We start from the raw sequence: 21,710 nt of genomic DNA, 5'->3' as shown, positions 1-21,710 counted from the left end.
CTAATTTCTAAATTATGTTCAGTAGCCATGTCCATTGCAATCATGTAATTTCCAAGAATACAACATGAAAATGGTTTTAAGATCTTCTTTTCCCACAATAAGCTGTATGTTAAAGAGCCAAATCAGGTAGAATCAGTTAAATGAGAAATGTATACAGTATATTTCCTCTTCTGTTGTATGTTCTTACTCATTTCTGCTTTAACTCCAATTACTAAAAGTAAAATTTAATTCCTTTCTTTAACAAGCAATTGGTAACTATGTCCTTTACTAGGAAATAAGGTTAGAAGGTTTTGGTGGAAAGAGGAAAGTTATAAAGAGGTAGAAGAAATAACCTTCAATCTTAAAAGAACACTTATCTAGGAATAAGAAAAAAATTAGGATTTCAAAAGAGCATATTATATATTTACTATATGACATAGAACAAAAAAATCATCTAATCCATGAGGGTAGTTAAGAGAGTGTCCAATGTGGCATGAGCCATCGGTGAAGTCTTGACTAGAAGCTTGAACTTGAAGGTACATGTGTAACTGCTGTACTGACTTAGCATGATTCATGACTTTATTGAAATACATTATTTTTATTCACACAAGTTTCAGCTAGCATGAGATGAAAACCCACAGGCTTACCTGTAGGTAATAAAGACTCCTATGATCACTTTAAGACAAACACAGCCTCAATTTTGTAATTAAAATGACTAATCCAAGATAGCGGTATATATTTTGAACTGGTATTTAAAATAAAGTCTTCCTTCCTTCACCAGCTTGGACCTACTTCCCTTAGTTGGCTGGCCTGGTTTCAGTCCTTCCTAGGGTTGATAGTAAGGAAAGAAGAAAGATAAGATAATGTTGGACCCCATCGTTAGCAGGCCTCGAGTCCTCTGGGCCAACCAGCAGATTTAAATGCATGTATAAATATGCCAAAATAAAACCCATTATTCTGGATAACTAATAGTCACCAACTTATTTTTAAAAAGCACTTCAATGAAGTCTCCAAAGAATCTTTGATTAGCTGCTTCCAGTGCAGTTTCTTTGCTCTACTAGGGAGTAGCTCTATTTCAAGTCATTATTTATAAATTCTCCATCTCAGCACAGCCAGTATCATGCTGTCCATAGGTTTCTGTTCTCTCTCATCTCTCTGCATGCAGTGTTGTGTGATGGCCAGTTCAGAGGGCTCCCTAAAGGCAGATTATCCTCATTCTTCCCAATTCCATGTTTAACATTTAATGTTGTAAAGTTGATAGCTTCATAAAGGTCATAATAGCCTTATTTGTCCCACAGAAATTGGCAAGGGCTACAATTTGTGGATGAGAGAAGGATTGCTTTTGCTTTTTTTTGCGTTTTTTCTCTTTTGTGTTGTTTTGGGGGTGTGTGTGTGTGTGTGTGTGTGTGTGTGTGTGTGTGTGTGTGTGTGTGTGTGTGTGTGTGTGTTTGGCAGAATCCATTTTGCAGCAGAACACTGGGTCCATGACAAACACTTTAAACATCTCTCATCTCAGAAATGGTAATCCCAATCTTCCCTTGACTGGTTCCACCATCAACACACTAGCTAGCATTTTTTCCCTCCAAATATTTCTGGTGAGAACTAGATCACAGAAATCCTCAGTGTAGGAGTCACATACTAAGCTTCTCAAATATTCTTGGAAGCTTCCTTGTGATTAAATCTGATGAGGAGGAGGAGGAACACACCCTCCAAAGGAACACAGCTCAAAAGCAGCTCTCACTGAAAGTATCATCTATCCAAATCCACTCTTCTACCCCATACCCTGACGTAGTGCATCTTTCACTGGTGAAGGGTCAAAGAGTTGTGGAACTGGTGAATTCTGTATATAGGATCTGTCTTTGGAAATTCCTTGGTATTTTGTCCTGATGTCTTGTCCTGAACTCAATTTTAACATCCTGTTTCAAGAACTAAACATAACTAGTGAAACAGAGAAAGGAATTTCAAACATACATTCTGTTTGGAAGGACTACGCGAAATACCATTGAATGAAAAATATACCAATGCCACATTTTGTGGTCATAGTTGTTGGTCGTTTTTGTTTGAATGGGAAAGGAGATGGGTTCAAGGGTAAACATTTTAATTTGAAAGGAAAAAAGCTACAGAAAGCACAAGCTGGTGTGAGGCACTGGGCTAGGCAATGTTTCTAACACTAATGTAAAAAGAATCTTTTGTAATGTTTTATGAAAATGCAGATTTTGATTCAGTTGGCCTAGGTGGAACTGAGATTGTTTATTATTAACAACATCACATGTAATGTCTGAGCTAGTCCCTGAACTTCTCTGAGTTGTATACTCATGAAATAATTAAACCAATTTTATGAGATGATTATTATTCTGTTTTATCAACAGGAAAATTGAAGCTGAATGAAGTTAACTTACCCAACCACACAAATAAATGGAAGAGTGGATTGAAAACCACCTTTATCTCCTTTCCCTACTCTTTCCATTGGCACAACATCCTTGAAGTGTTATTATTCTTATTTTCAAATTATAATCTTTAATCTAATAAAATAATAGTGTTCAATTTCTTTTTCCTCATAATGATTGAGTTCCTATTTTTTTAAGAACTTGTTTACATTTCTTATTTTATAGGCCAGAGCTCATATTCAATGCCATTTACTAACACATACAGTATCTTCTAGGTGCTTGGCCCAAGTCTAAATTGTAAAAATATCTGCTTTAACAAGAGGCATTTTGCTCTCTTTAAAGCAATATCTCTCAATCCTTGGTTATCTCATCTATGCTGTCTAGTGAACAGACTTTCTAAAACATAAACTGACCTCATTCATTTACACTGAATTTGTTTGGAATGCTAACGAAAAGACAGCAAAGCTGAGCCCCAGAACAAAAGTGTGATTAATATGAGCTTCTCTTGGAAAGGTGGTATGAACAACCGCACCCTGAAAATTTTAGTTTGAAAGGATAACAATCTATACATTCCTGAGAGCTCACAAAATACCTTGAGTATCTTGAGGTCATTGGTATAAAATACAATATTAGGGGTTAAGTAATGATCTTCTCAATATCAATGTACATCTACTTTTTTAGGTGCTGCTATTGCTGCACAAATGGAATCTTTTAGTCTTTTTCTCTAAGTTTGTTTAAATCTCAGTGAAGGAAAGAAGACAAAAGGACATGAATCATGTGCTAACAAAAATAACAAAACAGCATTGGCCGCAGATAATTTCCTGAAACCAGCATGAGAAGAAATAAGTTATGTGAAAGAAAAACATTAGCAAATCACTTTGTGAAACAGTAAAATTTCCAAATATAATTGAAAAGAGAAAAATCATTCCAAACTAAATATCCATTTCCAAGCCTAAGGCAACAAATAAAGAGAAAGGAAAACTCAGCCTTAAAATTTAAAAGAAAAAAGTTTGCTTTTAAAATTCACAATATGATTGAGAGCTGATAAGTGAAAGCAACAATAAAAACAAAAGAAATAGGCAAAAATTCCTATTTTTGAACATATAATATTATAATTTTTACATAATAGATTTAATAGTTACATATTCTGGAGTTCACTGAGCTTTCACTTTGAAAATATCTCTTTGGAAGGTATGGACTTTATTTGACCTGATGCCTCAAACTATGTGATCCTCCCCAAATACACACTTAGAAATTTGAGCAAGGACTGAATGATTTGATGATTTTTTTTTTTTGTATAATGGCATTGTGATTTTTTCTTAAGTCCTTATCATTTAGTGATGCATGCTGAGATATTTACAAATAAAATATTAGCTGTTTGAAATTTCCTTCAAAACAATCTAAGAAAGAGAAAACGAACGAAGATTTATGATCATAAACTGAAAATTACTGAATATATTTGATGGACCAAGGGGCTCACTATACTCTTCTGTTTATATTTGTACATATTTGAAATTCTCCATATTAAAAAGCTTGAAAAGTTGTTTAGAAAAGAAAACAGCTCTTTGGAAAATGGGGATTAATAATTGGGAATCTGTTCATGTAAAATATTGCATCAAGACTCAAAACATTCAATTGTCTCAACAGCTGCTAAGAATCATTTTGATAAGTCAGTATTCCTAGTTTTAAATACCTTTCTAAATCTAGGATAAAAGTCATGTCTTTTTTGCAAAAATGTTGATCTAAAATTAATAGCTTTTCTCATTTAATAAACTCTTTTAGACTCGCCTGTGAATTAAAATCTGTAATAGGCACAGGGGATCCATAATTCCCACTAATTCTATGCCTAAACTTTTTCTGGGAGTTTCAGCTAATTACATAAAATATAAAGCAGAACTTGAAGTTTTCAAAATTGGAAATGAGGTGTAATATTCTATCCAGAAAATCTAAGATAATTGAAGTTACCAGATTTTATAAGAAAGTTGTATTAGATAGATGCAAGATCAAGTAGAAAAAGCAATTGTTCTTCAGTATGACAGCAGTATCCACTTAAAAAGATGGAAAAGGACACTAATATATGTATAAATAAATAACTTTTTAAACAAATGTCCATGAACCATGAATATCTTTCATGAGATAGTCATATTAACAGCTTGACTATATAGTAAAACAATCTACCTTCATAGATGAGAAGACACAGTATTACTAAAATGGTAATCATTTTAAAATTTATAAATATAAATCAATTACCTAAAAATTTCAAGAAAGTGTATTTTGAAACTATATAAAATATTTCTAGATTTAATGTCAGAGAATAGGTGATGAAAGAATTAAGGAAAGCTTAAAAAAAAGAAAGGTAATGGAGGAAGGGAATTTGTTCCTACCAAGTATTAAAATATGCTATAAAGTGCTAATAATGTAAAAAATGAAGTACTGTCAAATATGTAAGAATTATGTATGTAATAACACATTCTAAATGAGAAAGTGCAACTATTTGTTTGATGAATAGTTCAGAAATAATTCCAAATGAAGAAAGATAAGTGCAAACATTATTAAACTATATCATAAAAGAGGAAAACTTAAGCAAATTTTCCAATCATGGGAAGAAAAAGACCTGAACAACAAAGAAACAGATTGCCAAATTTAAAGAATGAGAATTTTTAAATTTTACAAATAAAAAGACCCCAGAAACTTAAGTAGTAAAAAACAAGACACATAAAGTATTTGCAAGATGAATCAATAAAGAGGATGAAGTGAACATACCCAATACCTTTACTAATTAAAGAAAAAAAAAGTTTTAAAAAAACAACATACCTATTATTCTTCCAAATAGAAATTTTATACAATAAGAATAGCCAATAATATTTATATTTACCTTTATCTTTTCTTAAGTTATCTGTTTGGTGAAAAATGATCTACTAGGTTGCAATGGAAGCAAATCTCATACAAAATTTTCCCATGCTTAACATTGTTTTTTGCTTTTTTTATCAATTTTGATTCATGATAAAAATCATACAGAAAATTGGAATAGATGGTCTTTATCTCAACCTGATAAAACCCATGTATGTAAAAGCAACAGCCAACATTGTATTAAATGGTGAAAAACTGAACTCCTTCATGCTAAAATCAGGATCAAGACAAAGATGTCCACTATCACCACTCCTGTTCAATATAGTTTTGGAAACATTAGCCACAGCAATTAGACAAGAGAAAGAAATAAAAGGAATAAAGATAGGAAATGAAGTTAAATTGTCATTATTTGCAGATGACATGATACTCTGTATAGAAGACCCCAAGAACTCCACCAAAAGTCTTCTGGACTTAATAACCAAATACAGTAGAGTAGCTGGATACAAGGTCAACACACAAAAATCAATAGCCTTCCTGTACATGAACAACAGACTCATTGACAGAAACAATTCCTTTCATAATAGCATCCAAAAAATGAAATACCTACGATCCAATCTAACAGAAGAAATAGAGGACTTCTACTCTGAAAACTACAGCACTCTGAAAAAAGAGGTTGAAGAGGACATCAGAAAATGGAAAGACATCCCTTGCTCCTGGGTAGGAAAAACCAATACAGTGAAAATGGCCATACTTCCAAAACCACTATATAGAATTTTTTATTAATACATGTTTCCAGTACATAATGATTACTTTCTCTGTAGGGAGTTGGGTCATCCTTGTGCAGGGGCCATGCTAATCTTCTCTGTATCATTCCAAGTTTAGTATATGTACTGCCGAAGCGAGCACTGTATGTAGGGAGTTGGTAAATGTACAAACCGCATCTTAATTCCCTTTTTGACCCCTTCCCCTTCCCTCCCCCCTTTCCATCTGTTGGTTCCCTTCTCTTTTGCAAAAGAACTATCTCCTGATTTCCCATCATCTATCTTTTATTCTTCTCTTTATTTGGGGGGTTTCTCATATAAGAGAAACCACATAATATTTAGGCTTGTGTGTCTGATTTATTTCACTTAAACTTACAGTCTCAACCATTGACAAGAAGGCAAAAAAAAAAAATCAACCTGTACTGTTGATGCCTAGAATGCCACCTCTGTCCTCTTAAATGATCCAGTCCCCTCTCTACACAGAAAAATTAACTTTATGACAACTTTCCAGAATCAAGACCTAGTGCTTGATCCTCCTTGTACAAGACCTGGTCATCACTTCAGACAAACTGAAATATATTAATTTATATGATAACCAATGGGAGACCACAGGACCACTTAGAGAGCAAGCCTTTGGCACTATTGTAAGGTAGAGTATAAGCCTTGCTGGTTTCTTATTCTCCCTACATATAAGCATTTGAGTGTCTCTAACATGTTTTTAGCAAAGCTGTTTTTTCTGAAAACTTTTAACTTCACAGTGAAATTATAAGCTACCAACTATCTATAAGCTACCAATTTTACTAATAAAAGTTAGCTTCTGATCATTATTGTGCTAATTTCCACACTGATTAATTGAAACAAGAAACAAAAGCACTCATTTTAGCCTCCTGTACAGTATCCTCTTCCTATCAGATGTTTGGACTTCTGCATTGTTAATTAGCATTTGTGTTATTTCTTAACTTTTTCTTATTTCTTAACTATTTTCTTAACTGTATACCCTGTATGAAGGGAATTATAGGCAGTTAGTACCAAATATGTTTTTTCTCCTTCCATGTGATCTGTCTTCTATGTAATCCTCATTCCTATGGATATGATTGGAAGTTCAACACAGTTGGAAATGTCCACAATTGAGGTTAAGTTTAACTTAGATTCACCAACACTGATTTGGTAAATCATAGTAAAAGGCCAATCCTTTTTTTTTTTTTGGCCAATTCTTGAAGCCAAAAGGAAATCCACATTCTGTACAAAGTGACAATTATTTTTCCTTATAAAAATTTCTTGCACACTCTGATGAGAAAAATGCTACTTTCAAGTATTTGATGGTAGTGTAATACTTCACAACCTCAAACATTTAATACCCTTACCTCATCACTCTCTGAGCCAAAGAGGGTTAGAGAGTAGGCTTTGGCAAGGTCCTCTGCATTGTTTATGATGCCACAGCTATTTGGCAGTGATGGCTGCCCCCCCGCCCCATAGCAGGCAGCTGCATTTCTGCCAGCAGCGTCCCTGGGGAGAGGAACTTGTATTTCAAAGGTCTCAGAGCGACTCATAAAAGATCAGGGGGACTGACCCACGCCAAGACAAAGATCATACATTTGGCAGTTATGTTTGGATATGACAAGGAGATAATCCATAGAAATTCAGGATTCACTGAGAGGAAGTCTGGATTTAATAGCCCCGGAGCAGACTAAAAATAAATGTAAAAGATAACTGAAAATCCCTAAGGGAAAACAGTATATCCCATCCATCATAAGAGAAAGGATACCAAGAAAATAGTACTATTCTGGATTCAAAGGATTGATCACAGATGATAAAAATGCTAACTATCCAGAGAAGGAAAATAAAGATGTGAGGAAGCAGCTCAATATAAATACACTAAGGCCAGGCTCAGTCATGTGGGGAAGAAGCAGAGGCTCAAGGGCTTCACAGGAAACTACACCAGACGCCAGCGGCAAACTAACCACAAGGTGCTAGCCATTTCAAGGAAGTCCTGTGAGAATCACCACCCGAAAGACTTCTCCTTGAGGTCTATGCCAGAGGCTCTCTGTAGCCCCCAGTTGTCTGTTCTGGTTTTCTTCATGAATGTGCAGCCTCCTCCTTAAACCTCCTCAGATTTTAGGCATGTGGCTTCATCCCAGTTCTCCTAGCTGTGGTCATGTGTTCGCAGTCACGGAGAGGTCCACAGAGGTAGTGTACACCGCCTCCACAGGAAGGACCTTGCACTCTGCCTCCCTTTTCTTTCCTAGCTGAGGGGCATGGAGAAAGGATTGCCAAGGACCACACCCTAGGGTAGCAGAGGGGGACGTTGGATAGAACCTGGAGATTTGATGAACTCACAGAAATTCTACATTAAAACTCTGACTACTGGACTTGGAAAACAAAATCTTGTGTTTTTCAACTTTTTTGTTGTCACATTTCAAGTTTAATTCTAATTAATGTTACAATTTCAGCTCTATACTTACTCTTGGGAAAAATCATATACCATCTGAATGAACTTTGTTTCTTACAACTTTGCAGCCTTATTTCTTGCCTTTGTCCTCAGTTCTGTCTGTCCTTTGCCTCTGACCCCAGACATTTACTGTGATACCCCTTGCTGGTCTCTATCATGATCAGAGCTTAATATAATTTGGGCTAAATACCTTCCCATACCTCCTATGTAGTTTCAGCAAACACCTGAGTTAATTCTTCTGTATTCTTTGTCCCCATTTCTTTACTTTTTTTTTGTTTTCAGCTTTTTCTGGAGTAAATCTTTAAATAGCCTCTTTAGAAAAAGTGTGTAGGAAAAGATTTCTGAAAGTCTGAAAATAGATATAGTTCATCATCACACATGATTACCATGGTGGCCAAGCCGAGCATTTTTCCTCAGAGTTTTGAAGGCATTTCTCCATTGCCTCAGTAAGGCAGTGCTGTTGGTGAGACGGCTGATGTCAATCAGATTCCTGTTAGTGAGTTGTAAATATGACACATCCTCTATGTTCAAACCAAAAGCTTTTACACAATTTTAGAACTTCCTATGTTCCTAAATATAGGATATCCAGTGCTTGTATTGGAATATTTTTTCTATTTTTTTCACTGCTAATTTCCTCTGCTCCATTTTTCTCCTGCTTTTTCTAGAAATCCTCTTAGGCCTATTTTCGGCTTTCTGGATTAAGCCTCCATATTTCTTACTTCTCTCAATTATTCTCTCTTTCTCTTTCTTACTCTCTCATTTCCTCTTATTTTATGGTTTTCTTAATTTTACCTTCATAATTATCTATTCAACTTTCACCATTATATCTTCAATATGAAAGAACTCATTCTTATTCTCCATTATTCCTTCACAGCAGTTTCCTATTCTTATTTTTGGAGGCAATAGCACATCCTCTAAAATTTTCATGAGGAAGATAATTAGTTTTTTGAGTTTCTTCTTTTTCTTGAATTGCATGTGTTTTTTCTGAAGTGAATATTCTTGTTTACATTGTTGTTTCATGCTGCTAGTTCTATTCGATATTTTCTTTAAATCTTTGGCTGTCTTTTTTGTAAAGAAGAGTAATGGACCAAGTTGATTTTCTCAGATGCAGAGTAAAAGTCTCCTCTGCTGTTCAGTATTCTTATTCTATGGTGAGGTATTTCCCAGGAAGATGGATAGAACCTGTCTACTGACAGGCCTCGTGTTAGGATAGCGCATGAAATTCAGGCACTTAGGCTGGAGGGAGACAGAGTTTCAAAGATCCAGAGCAAGGAGAGCTGATTTCATTATTTCATTCCTGCCACTCTGTCACTTCTCTAAGGAGGCTTTTGGGTTGTTTTACTGTTATTCTCTCGGCTTTGTTTTTCACTTGTAACTCCTACTCTAGGCTGCCTAGAAATGCATAGGCTTCATCTGTAGTTTTAAATTACTTTCATGCAACTATGTAAAAATTTTGTTCCCATACAGGGAAAAATGCTTAAACAGCTTTTAAGTGTATTTTTAAAAATTAAGAAGTGAAATAACCTCTCCAATAAGCTGAAAATATCATCACTAAGTTATTGATTATTGATACACAGCAGTCAAAACAAAGGAATCCATCCTGAGCCAGAGAAGCAACAGCACACAGTGAAGTCAAAGAAACTGTCCCAGATCTATGAAAAGGGCATGGGAACGTCATCCTCAGGCTGAACATCACATGTTGCACTCAGGAGCGTATTTGGAACTTCACTAGTTACAAAAGTCCACTGGGTTTTCACAGACACACTTCAGGGTTTATATTCAAAGCCGCTAAACTGAACTATGTAATAACAGGGTCGTCTTGCCCTGAGTCAGTTTCTTCACATTGTTTGGAAGGGAGAGATTATTGCAGAAGTCATTTTAACTTGATTTCTCCCAAAAGGCTATTGAAAATAATTATATCTGTAGTTTTAAAGTTTCAGACTTTGGGGTATAATTATATTCTGTACAAAAAGAACACAAATAAAAGCACAGATTTAAATTGATTTCCTGTAAAATTTCTATGCATATACACACAACTCCCTGAAAATGTGGTATATTTTAAGGTAAGTCTATTGTTTATTTTAGGGTTCATCTTACCTCCCACATCCAAATTTAATGTGACTCATTCACCTCAAGCAGTGACTCATTTGTATTCACTGATAGGCTGTCCTGTGGAAAACGGTCCTCTTTGGGGTGATTAATGAAAGGCCACATCCCCCTTCCCACCCCAGGATACTGCATGTCTCCCAGACGTTTTTCTGTATTGCTATAAGAAAAAATAGAAAAAGGTGGAATCCTATGAATCCTACCAATTCTTGAACTGATCCAATAAGAAATTTCCCCTTCCTGGAACATTAATGAAGTTCAAACTGATATCATGATGCCCAACAAACAAGCCACCTCTCTCTTTTATCCAATTGAGATATAATTCATATGTCATAAATTTACCATTCTGAATTAAACAATTCAGTGATTTTTAATATAGACACAAAGTTGCAGTCATCATCAGTAATTCCTGACCATCTTCATCACCCTCAAAACTAGTGTCACTATGGAGTGCTAACCCGCTAACTGCCCACACCCCAATCTCTGGCAAATGTGGATCTATTTTCTGGATGTTTCAACTAAATGGAATCATACAATATGGGGTTTTTTTTACTGGCTTCTTGCTTCCCTTAGTGTATTAGTTAGCTTTTCCATTGCTGGCACATAATACCCAACAACCACAAATCAAAGAAAGTCAGCCGGGTGTGGTGGCACACATCTGTAATCTCAGCAATCAGCAGGCTGAGGCAGGAGGATTACCAGTTCAAGGCCAGCCTAGGGTTTGTAGCAAGTTCAAAGCCAGCCCAAGCTATGTATCAAGCTTGTCTCAAAAAAAAAAAAAAAAAAAAAGAAAGAAAGAAAAGAAAAGAAAAAAGAAAGAGAGGCTTGATTTGGTTCAAGATTTCAGGGAATTCAGTCCATGCTCAGCTAGCTCCAAGTGAGAAACATCTTGGCAAAAGGATATAACAGAACAAAGATGCTTAGTTCATCGTGGTTGGGAAGTAAAGCAGGGGGACAATACCAGAGAGAAAGGGGCCAAGGACCAGATTTAATACCCAAGATCATGCCTCATTTCCCACCAGACACACCTGGAAGTACGCACCACCAATACCTTCAGTGGGTCCCAAGTATATCAAGTTGACACAATCAAGCGCAACCATCACACTTAGTACAGTGCTGTCAAAGTTGGTCCATGTTGTGGGAGGTTATCAGTATTACATTTCTTTTTGTTGTCACATATTTCTTTGTATGGATACCTTACTTATCCTTTCCTTAGTTGAGGGATACTTGGGTTTCTTCCACCTTTTGGTTATTAAAAATAATGTTTGTTGCTTTGAACGTCTATGTACAAGTTTTTGTGTTTTAATTTTTCTTGGATATATACCTAGGGAATTGCTGGACCATATGGTAATTCTGCTTACCTTTTATATTATTAATTTTATTGATACATTTTAGGTAGACAATATGAATGGAATAATTTTCTTTTAATATTACCAAAGAGGATAAACAATTCCAAGCAAAAATATGTCTCATTAGACAGAATTATGCAAAGCATGCTATTTACTTTTTTTTAAAATCTGGACACCAGAATCAGGACTGTGTTATATAAATATTGTTCATTCTTTATAAATATCTGTAAGTAATGATACAAAAAAGAGCTCTTTGGCATAGGCCTTTATTAGCGCTAAGAAAGATTAATAGAACATGTTTAAGTCCCTACTTAGAATCTGAGTAGGTAGCTTTGAAATGAAGATTACATTTTACCACTTGCAGATGCTTATTCATCACAAAGTCTAAAAAGTATATGAAGGAGTCCTATTGTCAACTTTAAATTCTTTCTCGTGGGGCACGCAATAATACTTTTTCTAGAGCAACAAAAAATAATTTGTTCTGTCTGGACTTTTTTTAGACTCTGCTAATAATTTGTCTTTCTTGTCCTGAAGCCATTTTCCTCTGAGGCTTTATCGTCTGTCTACTCTTTCACTTGCTTAGGTTTCACCTTAAGTACAAAAAGTGTCTTGCGAGGGTTCCTTTTCTCATTAGGCCTATACTCTAGTTAACTTCAGAAACGCTGTTCACACTCTCGGAATGGCACTGAAGCTCTGTCCCGTTCTCTCTGTTGAACATTTTTCAGTGGGCCTTGATCCAGACCACTCTGTAACGAAATGTTAGTCTCTCCATGAGAAGAATGGTATCCAGAATCTGAACCCAGCTGAAAACGTCCTCTACATAATCAAAATACAAGTGCCTAAGTCCTTCCTGAGTAACGTCGTGACCCCCCCCCCACGGCTCTGAAAGCTCAGAAGTGAAGGCACTAGGTGTTCATTTTGTACTGTTTCCCTTCCCTAGAACTGGCAAATTATTACCTTTCCTATATGATCAAAATCTACAGATCTTTAAGACTAGAGTACAGCAAAAAAACAAACAAAAAAAAGTCAATGCTTTTAGAATTGAAGGTTGCCCAAATCTGTATTAAAATGTGTTTCTACCTTTGTCCTCCTTTCACTATCAATGCATAGGTGATTTTTTTCCTTCACCAGGCATCAGTACTCTTAGCTTGAAGTCAGTGTCTAAAGAGTGATTGGTGTCAGGTGAAGGAAAAGAACTGTGCCTCCTACCCTGCAGGAAATGTGTTTTTGGGGGAAGAGAAAAGAGCTTTCCCTCTCTGTGAAGACCAAATATATATGCTCATTGTCTAAGATCAGTGACAATTGTAAAATGGAAGGAATATCTGAAAGCTAACTCTGAATTGTGTTGTTGTTGCTGTTTTTGTTCATACAACAACATCAGATATTTGCCCCATATTTTTTTCACTTTTAGTGTAGCTTTTTTGCTCCATTATCAAATCAAGAGTACAAGAGTCAGTTACTTTAGCGACATCTACAGGTACTTTCGGAGAAAAACATCCTCAAATCTCCTTTGCAAGGGGAACACTCATCGTGGGCCCAGATAGGAACCTTTGTGTATGGAACCTCTGTTTTCGACTTCACCTCAGTCATTTAAGCCTGAAAATATATCAGTTTGCCTCCGAAACATCCTACTGCAACTATATTTGTCCAGTGAAAACATTATATTGCCATTTGGGTTTGATACTGAACGAAAGCAATGTAAACGCCCTCAGCTGGTTCATTTGTGCCTCCTTTCCCTCACATAAATTGTGCCTATATGAGACTTGACTGGACAAGAGGAGATTGCTGAAGTCTCTCCCTCCCTCTCTCTCTCTCTCTGACACACACACACACCTACCTTCTTGTCTCATGGCTCTAGACCTATAGAAACTTGTGTGACCCTGTTGCAAAACGTGACTGTGGTAATAAAACTCTTGAAAGTGGCCTGGCTTGCCAGAGTCAAAAGCCTACACAAGACCACAGGATTCAGTGACCTTAAAGGACTTTGGTCAAAACAATCTGTCGCTTACATCTGAGTGACCGCACAGCAAGCAAAACTGTGGAGTGGCAAGTGCCACTCCAGCAGGCAAACAGCACAGAATGCAGCCACAGTGCAACAGCAGCAGGGACGTGTGCGGTGTCAGACATGAGAGAGAGGTGGTGCACTGATGATACGGAAACCCGCAGTGGTGCCCTAGTGGAGAAAGGGCCAGCGTTAGAAGACCACGTGATAGAGAGCCCTTCACATCCAAGTAAGACCCACAAACAGCACCACTCAGTGAATAAGCATAATTTCCCTTTCACGTTTTCTTCCCCTGTGCCATCCAGCCCTGGAGGATCCAGAGACAGGCAAAGGATAGCAAGTCAGGAAGGTTTGTGTGGAGGAAGAAAGGAGAGACTCCTTCACCATACTCTTCAAGGCCCAAGGGGGAAGAGTGTTGAACTGGGTATCAGAAGTTCCTTTCAGATCAGGCTGCACTTTTACAACCTGAAAAATGAAACTCAAAGTGACCAAAAAATATTATCAACTATGAGAAAGGAATATCTGACAGAGTCAGTCACAAGATGTCAAGAGTAGGCAGGATGGTGGCATGTAGCTGTCATCCCGGCACTTGGGAGGCTGAGGCAGGAGGAGCTCAAATTCAAGGGTACCCTGGGCTACATAGCTACATAGCCAGATTTGGGAGGTGATAAAAATGTTGTAGAAGAAAATAAATCTATTTTCTACCTTTATATTACTGAATCCAGCCCATTTAGTTAGTACAGTTGGGATTTTACTTTCCTTAAAAAGATACTCATATTTTTTCTTCAGAAAGATACTTGTGCCTTTTTTTATATCTTTTATTTCTTAGTGAATAAGTCAGCTGGTATTAGAAAAAGCTTCAGTGGAAAAAATGAGATATTTTTGTGTATATTAAAAATTCAGAAAAATATCCCAAATGATGTAAATATATACAATTTGCATATTTACAGTTTTCCTCATAATGCAGAACTTCGCCTGCTTTCAATGAGCACAGCAAATCTTAGGGACTGTTACTGTGTCCCTTCTACCAGACTTTTGATCTTCCGACTCTCCCAAAGTGAGGTGTTTAATATTTGACCCCAATAAAATCGCCCTGACGTGCCGGTCTCCCTTCCTTTGGCTGGAGTCTCCTGTGAGTCCCTACCTCTGGCCCCAGGAGGAAATTCCCACAGCCAGAAAGCACTGCTGTCTCCAAAGGGCTTTCTTCGCAGACTGTCTTTCAGGCTGACTTACACTGATCAAACATGAGGATTTTAAAACTTCACAAATATTTATTAAAAGGATTTAGAGATGCTTAGCTTTTACAGTTGCTTGTTGATGGGGCTGCCGCATCAACTGCCTGAAAAATAAAAGCGTTACTCATCAGACAGAAGCACAAATGATGAAACACAAAGGGGCTACTAATAAATGATACAACCCCCACAGGACAGTGCAGAATGGGGTCCAAAGACAGGTTTCTGGAATCATTTTCCTTACCAGACAGGAACAGTATGCTGCAGGGTAATGGAACACGGGCACAGGAGAGGGAGGGCTTTCATGAACGGACTTACTGATAACACTCACCCAGGTGATAGGTGTCATTCCAATGTCCACTTCTTTGTTCCCCAGCACACAGGACACCTGGCCCCACTTCTGTGTCAGCCAGCAGATATCTCTCTTGTCCCCACCAACCTCTCATTAACCATTTGGACTCAGACACCCATCCAGATTGTAGGGCATAATGGTTGGGGGAGGAAGGAAGGAATTTTTATGTGTGTTTTTCCCTCCTTAATTTATCTAGGCAGAAAATTCACCCTCTACCACCATGAGAGCAGGGGGCCAGTCCAGTGCCCAGTGAAGGTGGCAGAGCAGGACTAGAACACAGCTCCAGCCTGGCTGGGAGGGGAAATGTTGAGCAATCACATCTGTCCACCCCAAGCTCTTCCTCCTTCCATCCACTCACTCTGTCCTTTGCTCATCCCAAGGGCCTTCTTATAAAGCTCCTTCAGGGAAAATAACAGTCACTACCCACCACCCTGAACCAACTCCACTCATCACAAGTATCACCCTCACCTCATCACTTCTGGGCAACGTAAACTCACAGGGAAGAGCAAAGTGGCATCTTAGGAACACAATTGCTGAAGAAAGTAGAATTCATAGACCAAAGTTAAAACCAGAAAAAGGAAAGCTTATAAAACATCCTCAAAGAAAACAGAGGACCCTGCAAGCGCAAACCGGAAAGTTCTTCAAAGTTAGTTGAAGAAAAAAGTAGACATTCTACTATGAAAATAAAAGATTTAAAAATAATTCTAGATTGATAAGTAAATTAATAGAATGATGTTTAATTGATTTGCTATCATGATAGACATAGCTGAAGGACTGTAAGGTTAAGAGAGGAAATTGCCCAACGAGGTTCATATTATATTTCCCAAAGTACTGCTTAATCCATCTTAAATAACCCTATGTCCACTATAGCCTAATATAATCTCCTCTTTTTAGAAACCATTTCTTCTTGCTATTCAAGCCATAGTCAAACTACCTTCACCTCCAGTTCACTGTTACTAAACTGAAAATGTAACACACCAGGACCTGGCATCTGCATTCAGACACAAGACCTCTTCAGTTCTATTTAAGATTTCAGGTTAGTAGCTGATGCCTGCCTACATTTTATAGAGGAAGTGTCCATGTTGGTGATTCTCTCCAGCCCATGATGGTTTGGCCTCCAAAGGTGATGACATTTTCACTTCCAGGAATTGAAATAACCAAGGATCAACACCTCCTATCCCTCCCACAACCTCCAGAACATGGCAGATACATGAGTAAATGAATAATAAAAGTAAATCCCTTTCCACGAGGAACTGTTACATAGAATGAGATTTGGCATGTTCACAGAAACATATATTAAAGGTTTACCCCTCAAAAGTGAAACACAATGGACAGCTCTAAGAATTTAAAATATTTATTCCTTTTTTTTAAAAAAAAATAAAACTAGGCACATGTTCTTACATACTGTTTTAGGTAGAGGGAAACAATCTGGATTGAGATTACATCCAAGTTCCACATGTAGCCTTGATACTCATTTGAGATACCATAACAGGGTCTTACAATGCCACCACCCAAACTACCAGTATTATTAAGAAAAGCTGCTTGAAATACAAAATATTTTTCCTGAGCACACAGAATTTGAAGTTATACCTCCAAAATTGTGGCATCAGATAAGAGAAACAGCATGAATTTTCAGATCAAAAATGATACATTCATTTCATTCACATTACAAATGTTTACTAAACACCTATAATAAGCCAGACATATTTTACACAGAAAATCAGAATCCCCGAATTCATGAAAATAGTTGAAGTCATTTGGGAGAAGGATTATAGAGGAGGGAAATCACATTAATTGTTTTAAAGCCACAGATCTAATATTTCAAGCCAGTTGTACTGGTTTTCTTTGCAGTTGGTTGTAGTCCCTCATTCACAGATAGCTCCTGAAACATGGAGATGCTTTCCTCCAAAGAAACACTGAAGTGTACTGGAAAAATACTAAAATACATGTCTTGTATAAGAAATTGTTAGGACATGTGGCTCTGATTCAGATTTCATTCTGTCCTTCTGTTTTATTTCAGAGTAAAATTCATTTTATAATCCCTGTATGAAATACGGCTTTTGCTATGTGTGAGAATGTGGGTAGAAGGAACCAGTCCATCTTATATACTTCTACTGATAAGGCCTTTAAAATACGTATGAAAATTTGCATGACATGTATTTTGGGGAAAAATGAGAAAATAAGGATTTAATTAGTTTGTGGGTTGAGAAACATCAAGGACTAATACTTCTTGCAGAGATGATTTCCTGATGACATAGCTCATTTTAACACAGAGATACAAAGAGAGTCACTGCAGAGCTGTGAGCCATGCTGGGAGGAAGGAGGAGACGGCCCCTGCCTCGTTCACTCATCACTGAAGGTAGACTTCAGTTAATGATGTTCAAAATTCACTATTTAAGGCATTTAAACTCATGTGGTTGGCCTCAAAACCCCTCAGTAGGCTTAAAATCTTAAAATTAATCTTAAAATCTTTCTAGTAACTAGTAACATTAATTAAAAAGGGAACAAAGTTTTTAAATGGAAACAATTTAGACACAGGATTGCCTTTCCTAGATTATTTATATAGCATGCAAAAAAAATAAAAAATAAAATAATTCAAGTATGATAGAGATATCACCCTCTACAGTTACCTGGCTCACTTCTTCAGTGAATTACAATCCAACCCAGCCAAGAAAAAACAAAAGCAGGTATACTCTCTAGGAATATGCTTATAACTTGGCCTCAAAGAATTCACTGAATTGAGGATCATGACATCATTGTCAAAAATCATAACATGTACTGATAAGATATTATACTTGATCTTAGCCAAAAGACCAAGAAAGGATTAAGATGCAATATGTAATGTACCAATTCCCCTTGGATTAACTCCTCCAAAAATATCATAACACATACAAGGAAATAGTTTACGATCATCCAACAAAGAAAGTCAAAGACTAAATGACATGATAGGGAAGGTATGGTAATCATTTAAAGTCCATGTTAATGCTAATCCTAGAAACATTAATCCAGAAAACAAAAAAAAGAAAGAACATTCTCCAACTCATTTTCTGAATCTAGTGGTTAAAAGTTGATCCCCAAAACTCAAAGTATCTAACAGAAAGAAAAATTAGAGTCAAAATCACTATTGAACATAATTGTACCTAAATAAAATATGAGCAAACCAAATCCCTCAATGGCAATGAAAGGTAAATATGACCAATTTGGGTTTACCTCAGAAATGGGAGGTTGATGTTATATAAAAGAAAATCAACACATTAGCAGACTGTAGTGGAGAAATCATAATCATTCAAACAGATGTAGAAAAAGCATTGGATGAAATTTAACACTATCTATGCTTGATCAGAAAAAAAATCTTAGCAAACCAGAAATAGGAAGGAACCTTAAAGGATGTCTATAGAAACATATGGCAAACATGGTGTTTGTTGGCAAACTGTGAAAGCATTTCTTTCATAAGAGCAACAAGACCCGAGCTAGCCATGCTTTTATGGGGTGTCACGCAGGTTATAGGTGCTCTGCATGTAGGGAACGGATAGAGAACATGGTGTACTTCCAGACCCTCAGCTATAAATATACTTTGTCAAGATGTAGCTAGCAACTGACTGCTCTTCTGGTGATGTGTGGCTACTACTGCCATCTCAGGGGAGCACCATCACCTTGCGAGAATCTCAGCATTGCAAAGCAAACCTTGTTTACTGCCCAAGATCAGCAACACAATATGTCTGAAGAGATGACAGCTTATGCCCTTTGCAATTAGACTGCCTTCGCTTTCTGAAAGCAGTGCTAGGGATCTGCTCCACAGCAGAGTACTGAGAGAGCCTGTGTCTGTGTGTGCTTAGTATTCTCTTCCCCTTTTAGGAAAAGCAGAATAAAACACAGAAGTATTGTACCCCCTAGTCAGCAGTATCTTTAAAAGGATGTTGGAGAAGGTAATATGTAAACCCAACTAGTTAAATTCACGTCAAAAGACTGATTATTCTGATTGTTTTCTTTTACTATGTCTCACTGTCTTTCTAGCCCCAGAAACATAAAGAATCCTGACCCAAAGGAAAGGAAGAAGAGAGACAGGGAAGGAGGAGGAAAGACTGATTCACTGAGCTGAGGAAAAGTAAGCAACAATTATTTTTTTTCTTTACTTTTATTTAGGCTTTCATAAAGTTCAATAGTGCAGATGCTAGAAAATGTGTCATATTCTGTTGGTTCAATAAGCATGTGTTGAGTACTGGTGATTCACCAGGTACAGTAGTAAGCGCTGGGTAGAGAGACAAAGAAGGTATGAGAAGTTCCCCTGAGGGATTTTGAATTTAGTGGAAATTGGAAGCATGTGGGTGTCCATGCAGGCAACTGAAAAAAGTGTTTTCCAGACATCTGAGAGCAGACCAAGAGACATTTTCAAAATGTGAAGATTTCATGTAAAAAGTTTAACCAAAAAGAATTTTGGCTCATCAAATGAATTCACCCATCAAAATGATTTTTGGTCAATATTATAAATCTGTGGTTGGATCCTGATGAAGAGAAACATAAAAGGATCAGATCACTACTTTATTAGGTTATTTTGATCAATAAATGATTCCATATATGCAGTGCATTTAAAATGGGTCCTGACATATTTTGAATGCAAACTATTATTTGGCCAAATAAATAAAACATTATTGGCATCTACAAAGAAAAGGAATCAAACTATAATACAAATTAATAATTTGAAGAATAATAAAAATAACAAATTTGAAATAGAAAATCATACATATATCCATTGTCTTGGAAAAAGATGTATAATATGCTGCCACAAGAGAATGCCTTTTCTCAAAAAAGTTGTTTTATTATCAACATTTTTCAAGCTCAGCTGCACATATTGGATTGGGGACCTGAGTCTGAGGTTCACAATCCAACCTCTGACCAAAGCGAGCTATCATGCCTAAAAGGATAATCAATGACTAAGAACAAAACACAAAGACACCTACTCTGGACTTGCTGCTAATACTAACAGAGAGAGAAGTTTGCCAAGTTGAGGGACTTGGTTATTCAATGTCTAAGCTAATGACAGCTAAAATGTACTGAGAACTTATCATATGTAAGGCTCTAAGTTAAGCACTTGATTTATATCATTGTCTTTATTCTGATGGTGTAGATCTGCGCCTGATAAATGTTTATATGTAAATTCTGGTTATATCACTTCACTTTTTACCCAAGAAGAAGTTTGTACAAAAATGTGTGACAAGAATATTCAATGCATTGTTTGTTAGAGGAAAAAAAAAAACTGGAAACAATCTAAATTTCCAACAGTGGAGAACTCCACCCTAGGATAAAGTAATACGTAGCTATTTAAAATAATATTACAGAGGGAGGGTCTCAGCTTCAGCATTATTGACATTTTGGGCTATATCAGTCTTTGTTACGGGGACTGCTCTTGAACTGTAGGATATTTAGCAATATCCCTAGCTTCTATCTAGTTGACACCAGTAACAAAAACATTTCAGATGTTACCAAATGTCCCCTGGGTATGAATATTGTCCCTGGTTGAGAAGCACTGTTACGGAGTATTTATTGTCATGGGAAAATGTGCACAATAAGCTAAAAGATGAAAGGAAGAAGCTACAAAGCATTCTGATAAGTATGCCTGCCTTCCTTCTAACCCTCTTCCCATCTCACCCCCTTTCCACATACACTGTACACCCGCTTTTAAAAGGACTAGAAGAATATTCATCAAAACATTACAATATCAAGATTTAGAGGACATTACCACAGATCTTACAGAATTTGAAAGGCTATAGAAAGCATATTACAAAAATCTTTTTTGAAATAAACTTGACAATTTCATAGAAGAAAAAGGAAGACAAATTAACGAAACTGACTCTGGAAGAAATATAAAATTTGAATAGCACCTATTAAAGAAAGTATATTCCTAGCTTGAAAACCTACCTATATGACAACAATAGGCCATATACATTTTAACTGATAAATCATATCAAAACACTATTAATATAAACTATTCTGGTAGTAAGATTATGAGTTTGTTTTTGCACCCTTTCGTATTATCCAAGTTTTCTGAGTTAAATTTGAGTTCCTTTTATCATCAGGAACAAAATGAGTAGCCTGTGTAAGCATCACTTAGAGGCTTCCAGCATGAACATAACAGTGTCTGCTTCCTAAGCTGAGTCAATGACTAAGGACTGCAACATAATTATTGAACTATCTTTTCAAAAGGGGCTTCCTCCCTACCACACTGAGTCCCCAGCTTCAGGGAGA

The 21,710-nt window shown here is 36.6% G+C and overlaps 1 long non-coding RNA gene and 1 other non-coding gene across 2 annotated transcripts in view; both read right to left on the bottom strand.

Moving 5' to 3' along the window:
• Positions 1 to 21,710, bottom strand: part of LOC147829260 (uncharacterized) — a 205,734-nt gene that overhangs the window by 69,584 nt on the left and 114,440 nt on the right. The gene's annotated exons all lie outside the window — the stretch shown is intronic.
• On the bottom strand, positions 6,015 to 6,122 carry LOC147829261 (U6 spliceosomal RNA). The gene has a single exon (XR_015449415.1). It is a non-coding gene; the product is annotated as a U6 spliceosomal RNA (small nuclear RNA).

This window comes from Heterocephalus glaber, unplaced genomic scaffold (genome assembly GCF_053883595.1).
Source record: "Heterocephalus glaber isolate CG9 unplaced genomic scaffold, H.glaber_assembly_v1.0 deba00000676, whole genome shotgun sequence".
NCBI lineage: Eukaryota > Metazoa > Chordata > Mammalia > Rodentia > Bathyergidae > Heterocephalus > Heterocephalus glaber.
This window is presented reverse-complemented; position numbering and strand designations above follow the sequence as displayed.